The following is a 20351-nucleotide window of genomic DNA, read 5'->3' as shown; positions in this document are numbered from 1 at the left end:
ACATAGCCCAGTCAATGTTAACCAATCAAAGAGATAAAGGCTAGGATATCAAAGTGGTTTGAGCCATTTCTTTCTTTTCAGGAGTTCTGGAGAATGCTTGCCTTCAGGGCCTTTCATGTTTCGGTTTCGTGCCAGGTGCTCATGAGAGTCTAACTTGTCGTAGTTCTTACGGGTGGGAAGTTTTTGAATGATGTGAAATTTGAACTTAAAACTAGGGCTGTAGCGAATGACGCAGAGTATTGTCCTAAGACTTGTATCTTAACATTTCAATTGAATATCATTTAAAACATATACTTTGCAAGACAAGTGTATTTGACAAACAAATCCAAAGTTCAGGAAAACAAATTATGTATAGATCATTAAAAAGCACTCTTTTAAAAAACATATTGAATAGCCAATCTAATATCAAATAGTTTTTGAAGTATTTAGCCAGGGCAGAATATGAAGTGGAATAATGTTTTTTTATAAATAAATCATGAAACCTATAAGTATATTGTGTGAAAGAAAGTAAAACACTCCCAAACGCTTTATTTTTCCTCCGCCTTTAGGGAGAATCTTTCAGCCCTCTGTTCGAGGGCTGAAGACGCTGTCCTAAACCTAGGCTGATTGATTAACTTTAAGCATTCCTACACTGACCTTGTAGGAGCTGCGATCGATCCGTTGAGGTCAACCTTTAGAAGGAGATCAGGGTGGACATGACTACAGGATTGCACAGTATTACTTCTAATAAAGAAATGTCCACAGAGGTCTTAATGAAAAATAGACTTTATATCTCTGAGTAGTTGAGCAAATGTACCGGTGCGGGCTATAGCAAGTTTGTCAGTCCTGGGAAGAACCTGGAGGAAGGTAGATCCTTTGAGAACCCCAAGTCAGGGGACTGTCATCCGACAGTTTCGGGACGGAAAGACTGCCATCAGTAAAGTTTCCTACATTGACCTCGTAGTAGCCGCAGTTGAATAGGGTGCCAAAGAGACTGCACGCAGGGAGACTTGGTCAGAAGAGGAAGATAAGCCAGTGAGAGTGGGCCACAGAGGAACAGCAGGACCTCAGACACTGGGAGCAAGAATGGTCCCCAAGAGGAAGACAGCATGATGATTGACGGCTGCTCTGAGGCAACCTGGTAAGAGGCACTTTGGGAGAAGCATACTTGCGCGTAGACAGAGTGAAGAGGAGAGGTCTTGGAAAAAGAGTGAACCAGCTTGGTGAGGGAAATAATTGGTATCGGCTGAAAAGTAAGGGTGAAAGAGAACCAGAAGTGGGGAGAGGAAGAGTTTGTTTTGGAAGAGAGTAAGAAAGTGCAGTTAAGAGCAGTGACTAGCTGAGACTATGTTCTGTGTGCTGTGGTTTCCCTGGCGAGCGAAATTAGGGTTACACCCTGCAATGAGAAACCACTTCTAAAAGCCTTTTTCAGCATAGAGCGCCAGCAGAGAGTGCAGTTACTAGTAGTTAATGGCAGGGAACCGTCCAGTGGCTTCTGCCTATAATCTGCGTAGTAAATCAGATCCCAAAGTAGTGAGTTGCATGAACGCTCTACCTCTTTCCAGTACAAAGGTTCAACCAAGTCTGAATGAGAAGTCCTCTGTGGCCTCGCTGATCACTGTGTCGGATAAAGGAGAAGACTCTAGCAATCCACTGATATAATGACTGATACGGCCCCTTTAAAAGGTTCAAGGGCATTGAACCCATGAACAAAGACCACAGGGAATAGAATCGCTAAAATTCTTTCCCTTAAAGGGTTTAAGTACTGAAATTAAGCAAAACGCAAATAACATTCCGGAGTTAAATGACCAGGATTGTGTAAACGATCTAAGCATGCTTGGAATAGAAGATCTGGATGGTGATGCAGTCTTATTGGCAGTACAAAACTCAACGGAAGAAGAAGTCTTTATGGATTAAATGGGAGTTTGAATAGACTGGAATGCCTATGATTCAAATAGGTCACTATCAGGTACCCCCTCAGTCCTCACCTCACCAACCTACTGACAAAGCGCTCAATCAGCCCCGATCTTGCAAGTATTGTTTCAGACACGCCCTGCTTGCATCATGCGTTGAGAGATGCTGATGAGCACATCAAATTAACAGCACCAACTATCTCTGCACTGAACTTAGTGCTTAGTTCCTATGTCAATCTTTATTATAATATCAGGGGCGAAGTGAAATGCCACACGTTGATGCCAAGCGATATTAAAGTAATGCTAGAAAACATGGAACACCTTCCCCCAAATAACTTAAACCAAAGGAGGACCGTTAGAGTGTGCAGGAGAACTGTGTTATGGATGAAAGAATCGTGAGGGAAGAGCCTGCTGCAACAAACCAAGGTACAAAGGAGGGGATTGTGACAAATTCACCAACCATTGAGCTGATTGGCACTAGAGAAGTCGATTTGATTTGTGTTGGCAAAAATCGACAGGAGAAAAAAAATTACAAACCATTGCCACAAAATAAGGGCACCTAAACCTAAAAACAAGCAAATGAAGAGGGCAAAAATAAAATTCTATTAATTTTTTAAGATCTTTACATCTCCCTGAAGAAGATATGGCTAGATGAAAACAGCCCGTCTCTAGTACCTCTGGGTGAGGTTTAAAATGCCATTAGACCAATCCACAAAAACTGGTAAAACTAGTAGAAGAGAATTCACAAACTCCTCAGGTGATTATTGTTCAAACAAAGGAATTCATAGGAAATGGCAAAGTTGATCAATCTATTGGGATGGCAGCTATGGGTTAGGAGTAGTGAACTGTGATATTCCGGGTGGATATGAGCCCTGTTTCAATGACATCATCAGATGAGCTCTCTCAACTCAAACATCCCTGCTTTGTGATATATCCACGCAATGCTGGAGTAATCCTACAGTAAATATTTGCTGTAATTATTCATTTGGCTCTGTAATGTGGCATAAGTCAAATGTTTCACACACCAAGTCTGAATAAGGCACAGAATCATTATACACATCTGATCTTTGAATTTGTTCTCATGAATGGAGAGCAAATTGTGCTAAATCGTTCAAATCTTTTGGCTCTTTTAAGTGAGATGTCATGTCTAAGGCTAATAACTAAACATATTGAACTAGTAGATTGTTTTGACCCATTGCAAACAGACATAACAAATAACATCAAGAGTTGTGTTTCCTACATTAATAGCAGAAACAGAATAATTTAGGCAGATGGGATACGAACTCCTGCCTTGCAACAATCCGAGAGAGTTAGTAGGAAATGGAATGGGGGTGAAAAAGACAAAATCTTTAAGTCCAAGTAATATTTTACATTTTTATATTTGATGTACTGGAAAAGAAAAGATGGATCGTAGAGTTTTATTAGCAGAGATGGTGTAGAACCCAGCATGAAAGTGATTGGTCATGGCTGCCAGAACTTCCATCGAAGGAAAATGAATTACGAATTAAGGATAGGCATAGTTTTTAGTGAAAATAATTCATTTTTCTTTCTACCTGGAATGTGAGGAGTTTCCTTAAACTGGCGAGACATAAACAATTATGTTCTGATCCAAGCACTTCCTCCAAGATATTTCTCCAGGAGGTACGCTCCACTTCAACGGTTATCTGGGATGGTTACCATTTGATCCAACAAATGGCTGTGCATGATAATGGGGATCAGCTTTCAGGAGGCCCGATCACAGCCTAAAAAACAACTGAGCTATATTGGCAGTATATATAACCATACTTGATGGGTCTGTGCAGAAACATCTGTTATTGATCAACATATATTGGAACTCTTCACATTCAACTATTGTAGTAGTGATTGAAGAGTTGTAGTCTTTATTGGAAGTTTATATTTGTGATTCGTTAAATTGAGCGCTAATAGCTGGTGACTGTAGTTCTTTGTGCCTGGAACTACTGTGACAATTCATCAGATTCCGTCACTTCTCCCCAGAGGGAAGCCCTTCTCTATGAGGCTAGGGAGGTGAGGCTGCTACCCAATCATCCCCCTATGGGTGGTAAAAAGCAGGAGGACCTCATGGGGATAGGGACTCCTGTAGGGTGAAATACCTCCCTAAATTCTTGCCCCCGGAAGCCTTACCATTGTTGACTCCTTCCCTTTCTTGAGAACCACAATGTGTTATAGTAATATATATAGTAATGTACATTCTAATACTACTGAGGTGTAAGAGGAACCAAAGAATCATACAGACCAACAATGGGACGAATCGACTAAGAACTGTGACAAGGTGGCCCCAAACAGGCATGAGGATTACATCAAAGGCATTGGGTACCACCTCTGATGTTACATTGGGGCAGGGCCAGCTGTATAAACATTCTGTTTCTAGATCCCTGGTCTGACTCACACTTGCTTGTTTGTGTTTTATCCTTCTGCTAGCGCCATGATGCCTTCGGCCGACGGACGCGCTTTATAAAAGTAGACAACATCATACTATATAATAAAAGGTCAGATGTATTTTTGTCCAAAGCCGTGCTGCCTGCTTCACCTGTTATCACTGCTAGAGGGAGCTGTTGCCTTACGCATACAACAATAAGACTTCAGGTTCATCTTCCAGCCGAACAAAATGTGTATTTCAACAATGATGAAATATAATTAGCTGCAGAAAAGACGTAAAACAGGGATACAAGTTGCATACACGAAAAAAATATATACATTAAAAAAAAGAAATTCATTTGAGTAAGCAAGATTTTTCTAACAAAATTACTTTTTACAATGTACTTATGTAGTAAGTAATCATTCATTGTAATATTTCTTGGTTTTATTATATCAATAATATTCTTCATGTACGTTTTAAACTTTGACTGCAATTTATTTTATGATCTATGTCTACTTCGAATCATGCTGCATGTGAATTGTATCACTCAGACATTCCTCAACATGATATATTTGAGTCAAAAACCCATAAGTGGAATCCAGGACAATGAGGAGCAGATACAATTGGCTGTATGTACTATGTTGAACTTTCAATGGATTCCGAGAGATTTTGTTTGAGGTTACTACTCCTCCACGTAAAAGGAGCGAGATCCTTTACCAAATTCTTTGTTTCTATCAACATAAATTACATCAAAATACACCACATAATATATTTACACTCTGAAGAGGTCTTTCTTTACGCACATTAGCCTGTGTACACAGGCTTTTCCACCAGTAACATATAAAGTGGAAAAGTGAGAACAGACTAGAAGAGAGAAGCAGGACGAACAGCGAGGAAAGCTGGTGTCGGTCCTGCATTGCCTGGGAAATTCAAACCCATGGCACCCCAAATTCAAGAAGACAGCTGGTCTCTGGAGGAAAAGAAGCTGGAGGAAGCTGTGCGAGCCGGTGCGCAACCTATTCACTACTGGAAGCCGAGAAACCTGGTTGTGGTGTCACCTCTAGGAGGTGGACCATGTGATCCATTAACAGCGCAGAGACCGCCGCAACGGCTCAGCAGAGCCGCACAGAGAAGGAAGAAGCTGCAGAAGCACATGCAGAGGATATGTGTACAAGAAACCCAGAGCAACGACCCCAGAAAGAACCAGTAACGCTCCATCAATGAAATAGAGGTAATGGGAGCTGTGCAAGAGCCGAGTGGGGTCGGGGTGGTGCAAGAGTCAAGAAGCACTCAGTAGAAATCTCCCTTGTCACAGTAGTAATACCCAAAGAACCAAGAGCCAAGAAGCTCTCGGGAGTGATCTTTCTCATCACAGTAGTGATACCCAAAGAACGAAGAGTCAAGCAGCACTCGGGAGTGCACTCCCTCATCACAGTAGTGAAACTCAAACAAGAGTTATATATCCTTCAGAAATAAAATACCCCATCACAATAGTGATACCAAGAAACCCAAAAGAAGTCTTCACTGAGGGTGATCCCCTCAGAGCAGTGTGAAGATAAAAAGCTACAAAGTTCAACAGTACCTCTGGAGTGAGGTCCCTCGTCACGGCGAGAACTTTAACCTATGTGAGAAATACCAGAACGATAAAGAATTAGCTGAAAGTAATGAAGTACTGAGAACCAGGAGAAGAGTGAATAAAGCCTGGACACTATTGTTTATGGGAAGAACTAAAAGGACTTTGCAAAGTTTATAAGAAGAACTGCCAAGAACTCTTTTTTTTTTAACTTTTCCAGCTGGACCAGGAGAAAGGAGTCATTCTCCTGGTCTAGGTATAGTTGGTAAATCAGACCCTATTGCAAGAGACTGCTGTTGGGTCAACCTGAGACTGAAGTACTTCACCAGGAGAAGGGAGTCATTCTCCTGGTGGTTGACCAGTAACTTTATTGATTTACTTTTGTAGTGGCAGGGATAGAGTAGAGGTTTGGACGGAGGACAGTATGAACATTTCTTTTGACTTGCATCCTGACGAACACCAGAGTTATTCTAGTTTATATAGGGAACACTCCCCCCCCCCCTTTCTAGAGGTAGGGGGTGTGAGAAACCAGAGGATGTCTCACTTGCTAGTCCCCAGGGATCTCTCTCTAATTTGGCCAGAGCACAGCCATCGCCTTTGGATCCAGACTCTGGGGGTGGACCAGTGTGGGAGGATCACCTGGACGAGGGGTCTTCGGGAACTCGGGAGTGAGACAGCCGATGGTGAGATGTAGTTTCCCCCCTTTATTGTTAATTTACCCATCCTATTTTGTAGTATTTTCCGAAGTCCCATCTTCCCCTCCCCACCCCCCATTTTTACACCAACACTGGGCAGAGGAAGAGGGTGACAGAGTAACCAGACTAACTCTCTCACATCGTATTGGAGCAAGGCGGAACACAAGATTTGAGCAGAACCTCTGGGATGAAGGCATACCTACTGGAGCAGAGCAACGGACCAAGGGATGAGAGCAGCGGGCCGAAAACCCCAAGGGTTCTCTACTGGAGGTTGTTGCCTCCGACAGACCATGAAAGACATGTGGAGAAGGCCAGATCCCGCAAGTGAAGATTGCATGGAGTTTCAAGGACGCCGGCGACCCTTCCGGGTGAAGCGGCAGAGTTGGGGAAGCGAGGCCAAGCCTGTGGTACTAACCTTGACTCATGAATTGAAAATGGCAAACAAGAAAGAAGCACACACAGCCGGTGAATTGGCAAGCGACCTGAGAGACTGGTGTGTGTTAAAACAAATGAAGTACCAACATTATATCACAAGTGAAGGCTACACGCGTGAGGATGAGACGCAAAGAAAGACAGACCTGTGAATTAACTTTGAAGTAAAAGGCAGCTGTGAGATCAGCTATACTAAGTAATGGAGTGGTACGGCAAAAAGGAAGTAGTCCATTCAAAAGTCTCTGTGAAAGGTATATTGTTTGTTTGAAGTTATAAAGCGAACCATTAGCAAAAGTGAATTAAGCGCGAGTAAACGTGAACTTTAAGTCGAAGTGGTCCTGCAGGGGTCTGTAAAGAGAGCCACGCATATTCGAAAGTCTTTGACATCCAAACGGGGTCCGAGCCCGATTAAGTGAGACCTGAAGTACAATAAGCTTGGGGAAGGGAGCCTCCCGCACGTTTGTGTTGAACTGTGATGTAAGAGGTCTTACCCAGACAGAGGGGTCCTTTGTGAACTTAACGTTGGAGTGCAATTTTGAAAGTCAAGACAGAGACTTTAACGTGGAAGGCCAGGCGAGCCTCAATCCACGGTTTGGAACTACTTAGAGTGTCAGAAACTGAGCCAGAGTGCGTCATCCTGCCTACAAGGACAGCCTTACTCTGTGAGGTTTAATGTGAGGAGCAGAGCTGGTTCAACTACCTTTCTTCTTTTGAACACTGATTTTCCCTTTGCATACATTTCTCCTTTTAACATGTTCTGTGCAAGAGATAGGGCAGCCATTAGGTTTTGTTAGCATATTCCATTTTGATTTGACAGACTCCATTAGGACTGATTAGTTTATCGTTAGATGGTAGAGACTACTCCCATTTTAGTTATAGAGCAACATAGGAGTTTCTCCGACCCCAACATTTTCAATAAATATTTTACAAATTGTATCCATTGTGTCAGTGTCAAACTTGTGATACCATGCCTTCCCTACAGGGGAGATAGGTTTCTTACCTCATTTAAATAAAAGTCTATAGCCAAAATGATACCACTTTGTCAGCATCCTTACTCCATCACGCCACACTACCCATAGAGAGAGAGACAGTTGCTCCAAGGACTCATATATAAGACAAGAAATATTGCATGGTTTAAGATGGAATACTTGTATGAAGAAGTGGGGTCTTACACTGCTAAATGGGAACGTAATTAGAGATGCTCCAAGGAAACATACATGGCATAAAGACCCACATTCCTCTAGAATTTACTATATATTCACTACAGACCTTTTGTTTAAAATGTGTGGAAATCTTTGTGTTGCGGATATCCAGCTAAGTGACCATAACAAGTTGATCACCACAATAAATTGGGACTCGCATAAAGGCAAGCATACAGCTGCAGTAGAAAAGAATCAATCTCATGGAGACTGAACAACTTAATATTTTTAACAATCAAGTTAAACTCCTTAATAATAAGATGACCTTACAAGAAGAAACTGAAATCCAACAGAGAATTTCCCACCTTTTATCAAAGAAAGAATTGATGCGCTTGATAATCTAATTCAAACAAAAAAAATGTTTTTTAAAAACTAAGTTGCGAAGAGAACTGGAGCTATAAAAATATTGCAATTATCTGACGGGGAAACAAGGGAAAAGGAATGTTAATTACGTCAAGCCTACAAAAATTGGCTAAAGAGTAATTGTCCCCCAACACTGCAAAGAGATGGTGAACAAATGTTAACAATTATGTTAAAGAGGAACAACAGTGACCTTTGGTCATTGATTCAGAACTCAGATGTAAACAGAGGGCGACACAATATAATCCTATAAGTGAGAAAAGGTGGGTGAATCACTTTGATGAGTTGTCTAACACACAACCCAAGGAACTGCAACAAATAGAGCAAGTTGGACCTTGGGGTTTATACTTGAATTGTGATAGTATTCTAGAATGGATTAAAAAGTCATGAAATCAAGAGCACCAGGTCCGAACAGGCTCTGTAACAGTATTTAAAGGTGTGCCAGAATTATGGTTTTCGGTTCACTTACTCCTATTCAAAAATATAATAACTACAAAGACCACCCTGTTTCATGGAAATTATCGAATACAATCATCACTCATAAACAAGGTGATAGAAATAAACTGCTGAAGATCGACCCATTGCTCTGCTGGATGTAGACAGCAACATTTTTGCATCCTTACTGCTAAGAGATATTAGAACATGGGCCAACTCAGTGGGTAAACTTTCAAAGTTCCAAACTGGATCAGAAAAGTAACTAGTACCCATCAGAATGGTCTTATATTGCATATCCTTTGTCAAAGTTAGCAAGTAAGAATAATGTTTCTCTATTCATTGCATTGATGGATCTCTCTTTAGCCTTTGATATGTTAGATCGTGGAAGCACGTGGGATAAACTACGATCCTGGCAACACCCTGTCAGATTATTAAATGTTTTAATTCATGTACGCACAAATACTAAAATAAAGGTTTGTATAATTATGTAGGGTGAACTGTCTAGAGAAATACCTACAACAAAAGCCTTGTGCCAGTGGTACATTCTAGCACTGTGCCTTTTTATTCTTTATCTTTCTGACCTGGGAGATTACTTGAAAAAGGTGGCTTTCATTTCACCTAGATTGGCAAATGGCAGAATATGTTGGATCACATACGCAGATGACGTGATCATTATAGATCATACCAAAATCGGGTTGCAACATTTGATTAACCAGTTCTACCTCTATGCTTGTGAAAATAAATTGAAAATCAATTTTAATAAAACAAAAGGTAATCAGATTTTCTAGTTCTAGAGGAAATTATGGTTTTGAGTGGAAATTAGGGATTGAGAAATTGGAGATAGTACAGGAGCTTAAATAATTGGGTTTTTATTTGGTGTCCACACCCCAGAAACTCGACTGAGAACAAACTGTATAAGAAAGTGGAGCAATTGGGGGTTCAGATGAGATGTATAAAGAGGAAATATGGAAGATTCGCAATAATTCCTGTAATATATATTGAGCTAAAGCCATTCCAACAATAATGTATGGTCTTGAGATCAACCACTTAGTGGAACTGACCACACTTGAAAAGGTTGAAGGGAAAATATGGCAAATGGCATTGGCTCTGCCCAAATGTGTCCCTCTTAGTATAGTGGGATACAAATTAGGATTAACTTCTTTAATAGCACACTACACATGGAGAGTACTCCTCCTGTATAGAAAGATTATGATGAACGTAGGAAATAACCTTTATCACAATCTATTACAACACAAAAGAAATATTCACGTGGGCATTTTGGAAATCTTAAAACAGAGGTCCCCAAGTACACTGGTGATGCTAAATTTAAAACGGGATGATTTAGAGATAAATATTGCTCTTGATTAAAGGAAATTATATGAACATGACTGGTGTAGAATTGATATGAGGATGAGATATAAATTGTTAAATACTATGGATCTAGAAAACAAAAAATAGGCTATGCTTCCGGATTATTTAAAAACCTTCCCAGATTCTAGACATAGGGATGCCTTTCTAAGGTTGAGATGAAACCTGATACTCACAAGTGAGATAATAGGTATTAGGATTGCATGCTTATCTCTACCAAATTCCTGTCGATTCTGTGAACAGTCTCATGTCCTAGAATCTTTGAGACATATTTTGATACATTTTCACTCGTTAGATTGTTTGAGATCAGAACTTTTTTCTGAAAAAGTGTCTTGCTTTATGTGTAAATGTTGATTAACTCTGGGAAGATTGTACAGTGGGAACAATATGCTTTAACTATACAAATTACAAATGTACTTAGGAAAATTAACTTGACCGATTTTAAATATGGATGAATTGTCTATTTCTATATCATAATTGCTCTGTATGAAAGATTTTTTAGTAAATCATTTGAATAATTGGATATTTTAAGAATTGTAACCCATACAGCAAAATCTTTTAGTGCAGGAAATATGCTTGTATTTTGCTTTTGATCTGTCTAAGGTTTGAATTAACAAGCACAATAATAATAAAACAAATTAAAACATTTTAAAAATGTGTGCACAAATACCAGCTTGGTGAGGCAGCCAAGGGGCACTATTTGGGAAGAAGGGAATGAGGCACACTTTTATAGAACTAAAGGAGAGTGAGATTGTCTGTGAAAAGTGATAAAATATTACCACCATGGAGAAGGAAATGTGGGGTACCAGCTTTGAAGTAGGAGGAAGAGATAATGAAGAGAGCGGTGACACAGGATAGAATGATTGTTGGAAGGTTGACAGGAGGATAGTGTGGGCTTCAAGGAAGGACAGGAAGCGAGAGAGGCCACGGGGAAGACTGGGATTCAGAAAGACCACAGAGAGAAAGAAAGGCCTTGGGACAAAGAAGATGATAGATATTCACAGAAGGGTGAGGGGGAACTAAACAATAGGAGAGTAGGCTAGACCATTTGGGACAAAGAGGTTAATGAGAGGAGAAGACAAGAAATAACAAGGAGGATAGAAGGAATCTGGAGGACCATGTGGGTCAGACTCAGGGGAAAGAAGAAGTGGGAAGAGATCTGAGACAGCATGACTGCATGGGAGAGCAGGTAGGATAGAGTAGGGAGAGCCAGGAAAAGGAAGTCATGCCCGGGAGGAAGTATCAATGGTAGTAATGAGATGAGTAGAGTTCTGCTTCTCTATAAAACTCCACCAGGGCCAGCAAGACCTGTCGACAATTAAAACCCTGAGCAGACAACTTGGAAGCAGCAAAGGTCTGTCAAACCACTAGAGCACCTATCTGCTAAAGAGCCATCAGAGTGAGGCAGAGCATGGCCTGTGGGACAAAGAAAGTGCAAGAGGAGAAAACGACCCGCCTTACGGGTACAACAGAAGGAAAGGAGACAGGCTTTCTGAATGACTTTTGGAAGATATTTTTGTTTGGACACTGGGAAATGCTTTGTTGAACTTTGCAGATTTTGAATTTTGGGACTTTTGAACACTGGACTGCATGAGGACACCGCCTGGAACACAAAAGGAGGTTCCTGTTCTTTTGAATTCTTGATGAGGAAATTATTAGACCCTATCCTCACGTTAGAGAAGGGCACCTTGGGAACATTATCCACCATTTTACTTTTAGCCAGGAATATTATCCTGACACTTTTAGTTACGTTTGAACAGCCTCATGTCACTTTATGTATAACCGGAAATAAACACTTTAAAACTTGTACAGTCTGTCGGTTTGTCTTTCGGTAGCACAAGTGGGGAGATCATATGACGGCCACGCCACATTGGGTAGTCTCTTTTACTGCCTTATTTTTACACTTTCGACTCCCAAACAGCTAATCACCTTCCTTTCCCACCCCTCCATAAACCCACCTGTTCTTTCCAATGTCCACCCACTTCCTTTCCTATCAGGGCTGTTCATTACTTCATTGTTTGTTCTCTCTTGTGCTTGTTCCAGTGTCAGGGATGCCTTGTGGGTGGCTGAATTCATTGGTATTGGACAAATAAGGTTTCTGAGTTTCAGGCATTTTTTTGTGTCGGGGGTGGGGTTTCAGCAGGTTAACTGTATCCCATCCTCAAGATAGCCGCAAGAAGTGTCATTAATGTACAGTTATTAAAGCTAGGAAACCAACCAAGAGATTGGCTCACCCACACGACTGATCGACAAACTGGGAGAACCAAGGAATCTAGAGTTTTGGTATTAGTTGATTCAACTCCTACATAAAGCTGTGTACAGCCTGAACATATGATTAAGCAACATCTGTTTAGGACTCTGCAACTTCTGGATACCAGATAAGAACTTGCATGTTTCAAACATGTGCTCTGCAGGTTCATTTGTTTATAAACACAGAAAAAAGCATACATCTTAAAATACCTCAACTCTCTCATCATAGAATATATGCATCTATTAAAGTGTTTTATATAGCGCAAACCTAGCTAGATAGCAACAGAGCGGTGTACAAAGGAGTGGAACATGTGGTGGGGGATTCAGAGTAACCACGAAAAGGTTGCATTTCAATTTTCTTCATTAGCAACAGCATCAAAGGGGATGGAAGCTAATAGTCTCTCGAATCCAACAGCCAGGAGTGGCCCATTCCAGTTAAAATAAATCCAATTTTTAGATGAAGGGGACAATATCTAAGAAAGCTCTTCTGGATGGCTACAATTTAAATCTCCCAGTGAGATCTCGGCATGTTTCTACCAAAACACCTCACCTGCTGGTAGAGGCAGCAAACTACCGTCAGGCCTGACCAGCCGGTAGTTCGGGCCCTTACCGGCAGAATTTTCACTGAAGCACCAGCAGCGTTGCTAACGGTGCCGGTGCTTCAGTGCTCCCATTCCCATGGAGTCCTTTGGGACTTCACGGAATGGGAATGTACAGTTCCTCCGCTGCCCGTAATATCCCAGTATTACCGGGAAATCTGGCAGCAGAAACGGTAAGGTGAAACGGTAAGGTGAGCCGGAAGGTTACCAGCAGACTCATAACGAGGGCCTCCTTATATGACCCTTGGGTTCTCTCGTATATCAATCAATGCTTCCCTGCAGTACTTTTGTAATTTCTTTTAGTATTGGCTATTACGTAAGTGCCATCAAAAAGCTGGAATTAGCGTGTTCAGTATTGGTGGGAGGGAGATGGGATGTTAGGAGGGATACAGCTTGTGGGTGTTTGGTTATTTATTCACCCATTGAGACTGGCCTTGACCATATTAATCCCCATGGCTGCTCTTCCTACCCATTAATGCCCCCTTCACCGAAACACATCCTCCCGCGATCTCTTGTAGACTGACTGAATCAAGCAGTAATAGCAAACTTTGTGTTCTAATGGTGTGACTAATCAGTCTTCTGGGAGTTCATGGTTTCATTGCAGCTCTAAATGTACTACCAGTGTTACTATAACATTGTATCCAATAATCTTTTCAGGCACTTTATTTATAAGCAATTTGTCTGTTCTCACCTCTTTTCCTTGTGCTGAAGTCCTGTTAAAAACAAGCAAAGGCAATAACTTAGGCTTCTGGTATTAGATAGGCATTTGCCAGGTGCTGCCATCATATGGCCAGGTACTCTCGCCGTATTCCAACTAGTGCCATCTAATAGCTAGGTCGTTCCATTATGGTAGTGCCTGGAAAATACCCATCCCATGCCTTTACCAAAGCTTGCGTTTCATTTTGCTTTAGTTTGAGCTCTTCAGCTCCGTAGAGATGATCCGTAGAGATGACCCAACAATACAGAGTTAACAAGATAAGCCAGAAACAGACTGCACAGGTGTGAGAAAAAGAAAGAGGTCAGAGTGGTCATACAGGAGGTCTAGCAAAATCCCTGTACAATCGAAAGACTTTGATCTTTAAACATGAGAAAGTAAGGGAAGTGAATCCTGTGCACTTTGCGAGTAAAAAGGTGAAACCGGTAAGAGTGAACCCAGAAGAGGGACGCTAACAAGAAAGGAGCAAAGTCTAAAAGTCCTGAGAAACAGGGTGTTGACAAGGGCAACATGGCCAAGGGATGTCCACCAGATTTAAAGACATTGGAAATTGAGAGAGGTCTGCACACAGAAGAGGGGAGCAAGGGGGTGAGCCCTTATCACCCTGATCAAGAGTGAGCCTGAGAAAGAGGTTCACAGCAAACTGTATGGAAAGACAAGGGGCGTCAATCCCACTAAGGAGACAAGAGAAGAACACTGTCCGGCTGGTTGTTTGGAATCCGAGTCTGACTGAGGGAGAAACCAACACACACTGTAAAGAAAGGAGAAGTATAATGTCCTGATTGTCACATAGGGTCCGAGCCCGGTAGAGGGAGATCCAGGGGTGGAAAGCTAATACCCTGAAAATACGTGAAGCAGAACTTTTATGTTTGTTTGTTGTTAAACCTATACCAGGCTATCAGGATCAGGAACCCGCAGCCACAAAGGCCTGGATGTTTATAGGAACTGTTTGAAGGATCAGCAGCCAGAAGAGGGGGACCGAAGCGTGAAATCCTCACCCGGCGTAAACTGTGAGAAAGAACCTTTTGTTTGTTTGTTTAATGGATACATCAGGCCCTCGAAATCCAGAGACTTTCAGGAGAAATGTAACTTGGTCATTGACTGTCCCGATTGCTGTCATTGGAACCGTTAACTCGTGCTGGGAAAGCTTGAGTGTGTACTGTGCTCCAAGCTCCCATTTTACCCCGTGCACGAATTGTGGGGAAGGGAGTGCCAGGCTACCTCATCTCGATATATTATTTACAAACACTTCTTTCATTTCTTGAAAACTATCCCACACCCTTTTTTTGTATTGATGTGAGGTTTGGCAATATGTTTCTTAGTATAAGCGCTTATTATATGATAACGCCACCAGGACTGCCTTATTTTTCATTTGATGGTTGACGCTTTATCCCATCTTAGATTTAGGTTTAGAATAGGCGTGTTTCCAACCTGCATACAGAATTCATTGTTCAATAAACACTCTTGAACTGTGATCACTTGTATCAGTCGTACTTGTTGCAACCATGAGTTCCTCACACAGGTCAGTGCTCCTTTGTCTTGCCGGTGGCATTCGCAAGAGAGCTGCTCTGGCCAAATTGTCAGGACTCCTCACTTTATTCGCCAAAATAAAATGTTCTTCCATCTATATCCTGTCCACACATGCCACAGCATTTCACTTGCCACTGGCTACTGGAGAGTAATAATCCACGATTGAAGATATGTGTTTATGGAGAACTGCCATTTATGCCAGGGTGCAAGGGGCTGTTAGCCCGGCTTGTAGCTTCCAACTTGAAATCTGTACTCCTGCTATCAAGGTCCAGCATCCCTCTGACAAAAGCTCAGAGAGGTAACATATAGTACCCCTCAAAACTACATCCCATAGAAAAGGAGGCTTCTTAGGGGGCCCTGGCTGACCATATATTAATCCTTTACTCAACCTAAATTGCACATGTGTTCATCTCAAAGTAATGCATAAGTAGCCCGCTACCAACAGTTGAGAAAACGGCACAGTCTGGCAATCGAGTATTGGGCACAGAGCAAGAAGTCACCCATGGGAATCGAAGAGAAAACTCATGCAGAAGGCTGCATACCTCCATTTCTCAATGCAGCACTCTGAATACAGCGCTTAGATTCATATATAAAACATCAATAAAAGAAAACACAAATGCAGATATATACAACGTGGACTTGAATGGATTATACAATTCATAAAGCAAGCTTATCCCCAAGTTCCGTAAGCTCCATGTATCAAATACAGAAATTGTGAAAGTACATGCAAGCATAGCAAAATGGGAGAGAAAACTCACAGCCCCACAGCAATATCACTATAAAGCAATCAATTGTCCCCGATCATAAAGTAAACATTAACCCACGTACCACTAAAAGGCAAGCCAGCAAATGCACAGAAAAAACCACAACTACTCCTTCGGTCTTAGTAGCCAAGCCCAGTGTATACATTTAGCTACCCTGCAGACAGTATCCATCTCCTCCGTTCATCTACAGAAGACCAATGCCTCTGAAATAGTACCTGCAGTTCTTAGGATTGGCTTTAAGTAAAGCACTCTCAATGTCCTAAACCGAGGACAAAAAAATAAGAAAGGCATAATGGTTTCTTCACTGGAGCTGCGGAGGGGGCAAATGCCTGTACCTGCAGTGCCCGAGGATTGAGTGAAGAAGGCCAACCCGAGAGTACCCATCCTGAAGTTGAGATATAAAGCATGTGCAAACGGGGGGGGGGATCAACAAGGTCAAGATACTGTTCAAACCCAAATTCTTGTTTGCTCCTAAAATAGCTTAGGCCCAATTTCAGGCTACAGCAGGCTTACTCCATATTCATTGTAGTTTGCACAAAATTCTTAGAAAAAAGAAAGCCAAGATGGAAACCCTATGGAAAACTAACCCCTCTGCAGAAAACAAAGCTAATCTTACGACCATTTCCTCCTACTACAAGAAAGAGATAATCCGGACAAAAAAGAAGCCTATAATGTCAGAATAAACAATGCCCATTCTTCTGCTAAAGAACTCTTCACCATCCTGAAGGAATTAGAAAATCCGAATCCTCCAACTGATACCTGCGTGAAGGACAAGTCGTGGTGCACCAGCATCCAAAATGCACTAGCTAACAAAATCACTGGTCTTCAAAACAAAATCGAATCCAAAAGATTACAACTTTCAAACAGTAACGCCTTCATACCTAGCACACCCACCCCTACCAGCAATACTTCCGGCTTTACATTCAAACCGGTTACTATACCCGAAACTCAAAAAATCATAGCATCCCTTTAACCATCTAATTGTAAAGGGGACAGCTGCCCCGCACAGATTATCAAGGACGCGGCGCGAGACCTCGCCCCCTTCATCTCCAAACTAGTAAACCTATCCTTCTCAACCAATTCTGTACCCAACAACCTAAAACAGTCTTGGGTTCTCCCTCTCCTAAAAAAACAATCTCTCGATCCGGCCATTCCCACCAATAACAGGCCCATCACCACGGTCCCCTTCCTGCTAAAAATCCTCGACAGAGTTGCCTATCTGCAAATCCAGGATTACTTTGAGTCCAATCAACTGCTAGGCCTGCGTCAATCTGGCTTTCGCCCTCAACATGGAACGGAAACTGCCCCTGTTGACCTTAAAAGCTAGATTGATGACCTCAAGGACAAAAACAAAGCAGCTATATTACTCCTCCTAGACCTCTCAGCAGCCTTCGACTTGGTTGACCACAAAATACTCTGCAACCACCTCTCTTCTGCTGCCCACTTCTCCCCCTCTGCTGTCATGTGGATACAATCCTTCCTAGCCAACAGACCCATGAGGGTTTTTTCATCCGTGGCGGCAGCAGACCCCATCCCCATCAGCTGTGGTGTCCCACAAGGGTTCTGCGTTTCCCCTACCCTCTATAACATCTTTACGAAACCCCTCTTTGATAAACTGGACCATCTGGGTGTCAGCTACACCAACTATGCAGATGACACCCAGATACTCCTCACCATCTCTGGCAACTACAACACTGACGCCACCAGGATTAACAAAATCTTCGCCATCATTCAGGCATGGATGGCTACACACGGCCTCTGCCTGAATGATGAGAAGACTGAGCTCCTCCTAGTCGGGTCCCCTAATAATCTACAGAAACTCCCGATTATTCAAACTTCACCATAGATGGCAACATCATCCCAGTTGTGAAAAATGTGAAAACGTTAGGCTCTACCTTGAGGCCAATACCAACCTCGCCAAACAAGTTAATATGACTGCCTCAGCCACTGCATACACGGGAAAACTAATCAGGGCCTGTAGACCTTTTCTATCTACAAACAGTTGCCTCATTCTGGCGAGGGCCCTCATACAATCAAAGCTTGACTACTGTAATAGCCTTTACCTTGGTGCCAACCAAGCTATAATCAAGAAACTTCAGATCCTCCAAAATAATGTGCTGAGAGCAGCACTAAATATTCCCAAGAGAGCACATCTCCCACACAAGAATATCTTGCAAATGGTTATCCATTCAGCAAAAAATTGACCTAAAAACGCTCTGCCTCACATACAAAGTCTTAAACCACCTAGCCCCGCAGTACCTGACCAACAAACTCACTCTTAAACCCAACACAAGAGTCACCAGATCATCCAATACTCTCAGCCTCATCGTGCCCAGATTCACTGCCAAAAGAGCGGGAGGCTCGAGCTTCACTGTCCTCGCCCCTCAACTTTGGAACACCCTGCCACTGAATATTAAACGGGCCAAATCCTTGCAATTGTTCAGAAAACTAGCCAACAGCTGGCTTCTGGAGAGGGTAATCCTCAGATAGACTAAGCTCAGTACTAATTGTATATATTGTACATACTCTGAAATGTTTCCTACTACCTGCCTGTACATACCATATATGGCATATCTCCGCCATAATTGTATAACTGTTTGTATTCTGCAACCTTGTAACTCGTCCTTAAGCGCCCATTTACCCCTGGGTCTGGAGCGCTATACTAAATAAAATAAACAAACAAACAATAAGTGAATTTTTTACTCAAGTGTACGTGGCTTTAGTGATATGCACAGGACGCTGCCATAGGTCGTGCTCATCAAAGGAATAGAGAATTTCTTTACATGCGCTACGCATGGCAGAACCATACCCCCTTCCAATCTCATCAAATGGGTCAATGCATCACGATTTATTGCAAGACCAGGGGTTTGCTATAACCATAACCAGTACATAACTGGCTTGATAGATGGCGCGTTACCTATGGAAAACAGGTCAATTTCCATGTGGATTAACGCATTGGGTGCTCCCTGAGAAAGCGCAAGTAGATTCTTCAAGAATGTGTTTTCTAATTTAGCCAAACCAGTAGCATTTGCATGTCCTTAACTTCTGCCCCGAACAGGGTGGAGGTGAGACCCTGCTCCCTACAACTCCACAGCAAGTCTTACCGCCACCCTTCCATGCCGATTAAAGAAGGCCCGAGCAGCATCACTATACTTTTCTAGAGTGACACACGCTTTGTCTAATTGGACTGTCCAAAGCCCATTCTCGTGAAAGCCAGTTCCTAGATAATCATAGAACTTGGCTTGCTCAAGTCTATGACGTGCAACCCCGATATCAATATCCTGTTTTGCAAACCTGGGCTTAAAGACCACATTAAGCGCATTGTTTATTTATATAGGGCCTATACATAATCAATCAATGGTCTTAGTTTTGTCAGTGTTTAAAAGCAATTTTAACTCCTGACACTTCTTCATGAATGATGCTAGGGTGGTTCTAAGCCTGTGAGGTGAAGACCATAAAACAGCCTCATCCGCAAAGAAAAGTCCAGGGTATCTGTATAAGCCCAATTTAGGGGATCAAAGGGTTCCAGGAGCAAAGTTGTAAGGACTTCTTGAAAGAAGATGAAAAATAAGGGAGGGGCTAGGTCACAGCACTGTCTCGCTCCTTATGTAACATTAAATGGGGTGTGACGTTGCCTGCTAACTCAAAGCGAACCACCACCTTATAATCGCTATATAGTCGATGGACATTCGAAATCAAGCAGTGTGGCATATTCCTTTTGGATAAAACCAGCCAGAGAAGGTCATGCGTCACACCTTTGAATGCCGTCTTAAGGTCCACGAAGAAGTCATATCGTTTGATAATCTTCAAGACGTTGTACTTCTGGACAAGCATAAACTTTGATCGGTCGTACCCTTGCCCTTTTGGAATCCTGCCTGGAGGGTACTAGTAACCATGTTTTCATTGATCCATGACTGCATGTGCTTTAAAATCACTTTGGCAAAGATCTTTCCAGAGCTATTCAATAACGAAATTGGCCCTTTTTTGTAACTGGGCAAAATTTCACCAAGTTTCCGGCACAATATTCATATTGACGCACACAGTGAAAAGCTTCCACAAAACAGGAGCCCAAATTGGAGGCTCATCTTTAAAAGTATCGATAGGGACCGTATCTGGCCCCGACACCACCCCCCTCGCCCTCTTCGACGACTTAATGGCAATA

At 42.2% G+C, this 20351-nt stretch overlaps 1 protein-coding gene across 1 annotated transcript in view; it reads right to left on the bottom strand.

Annotated features, from left to right (window-relative positions):
• IFI35 (interferon induced protein 35) overlaps positions 1-20351 on the bottom strand; it is a 215307-nt gene that overhangs the window by 52551 nt on the left and 142405 nt on the right. The window lies entirely within an intron of this gene.

Source organism: Ambystoma mexicanum, chromosome 13 (genome assembly GCF_040938575.1).
Source record: "Ambystoma mexicanum isolate Mex_15411 chromosome 13, UKY_AmexF1_1, whole genome shotgun sequence".
In the NCBI taxonomy this organism is placed as follows: Eukaryota; Metazoa; Chordata; class Amphibia; order Caudata; family Ambystomatidae; genus Ambystoma; species Ambystoma mexicanum.
The sequence above is the reverse complement of the archived record's forward strand: the minus strand, read 5'-3'. Positions and strand labels throughout refer to the sequence as shown.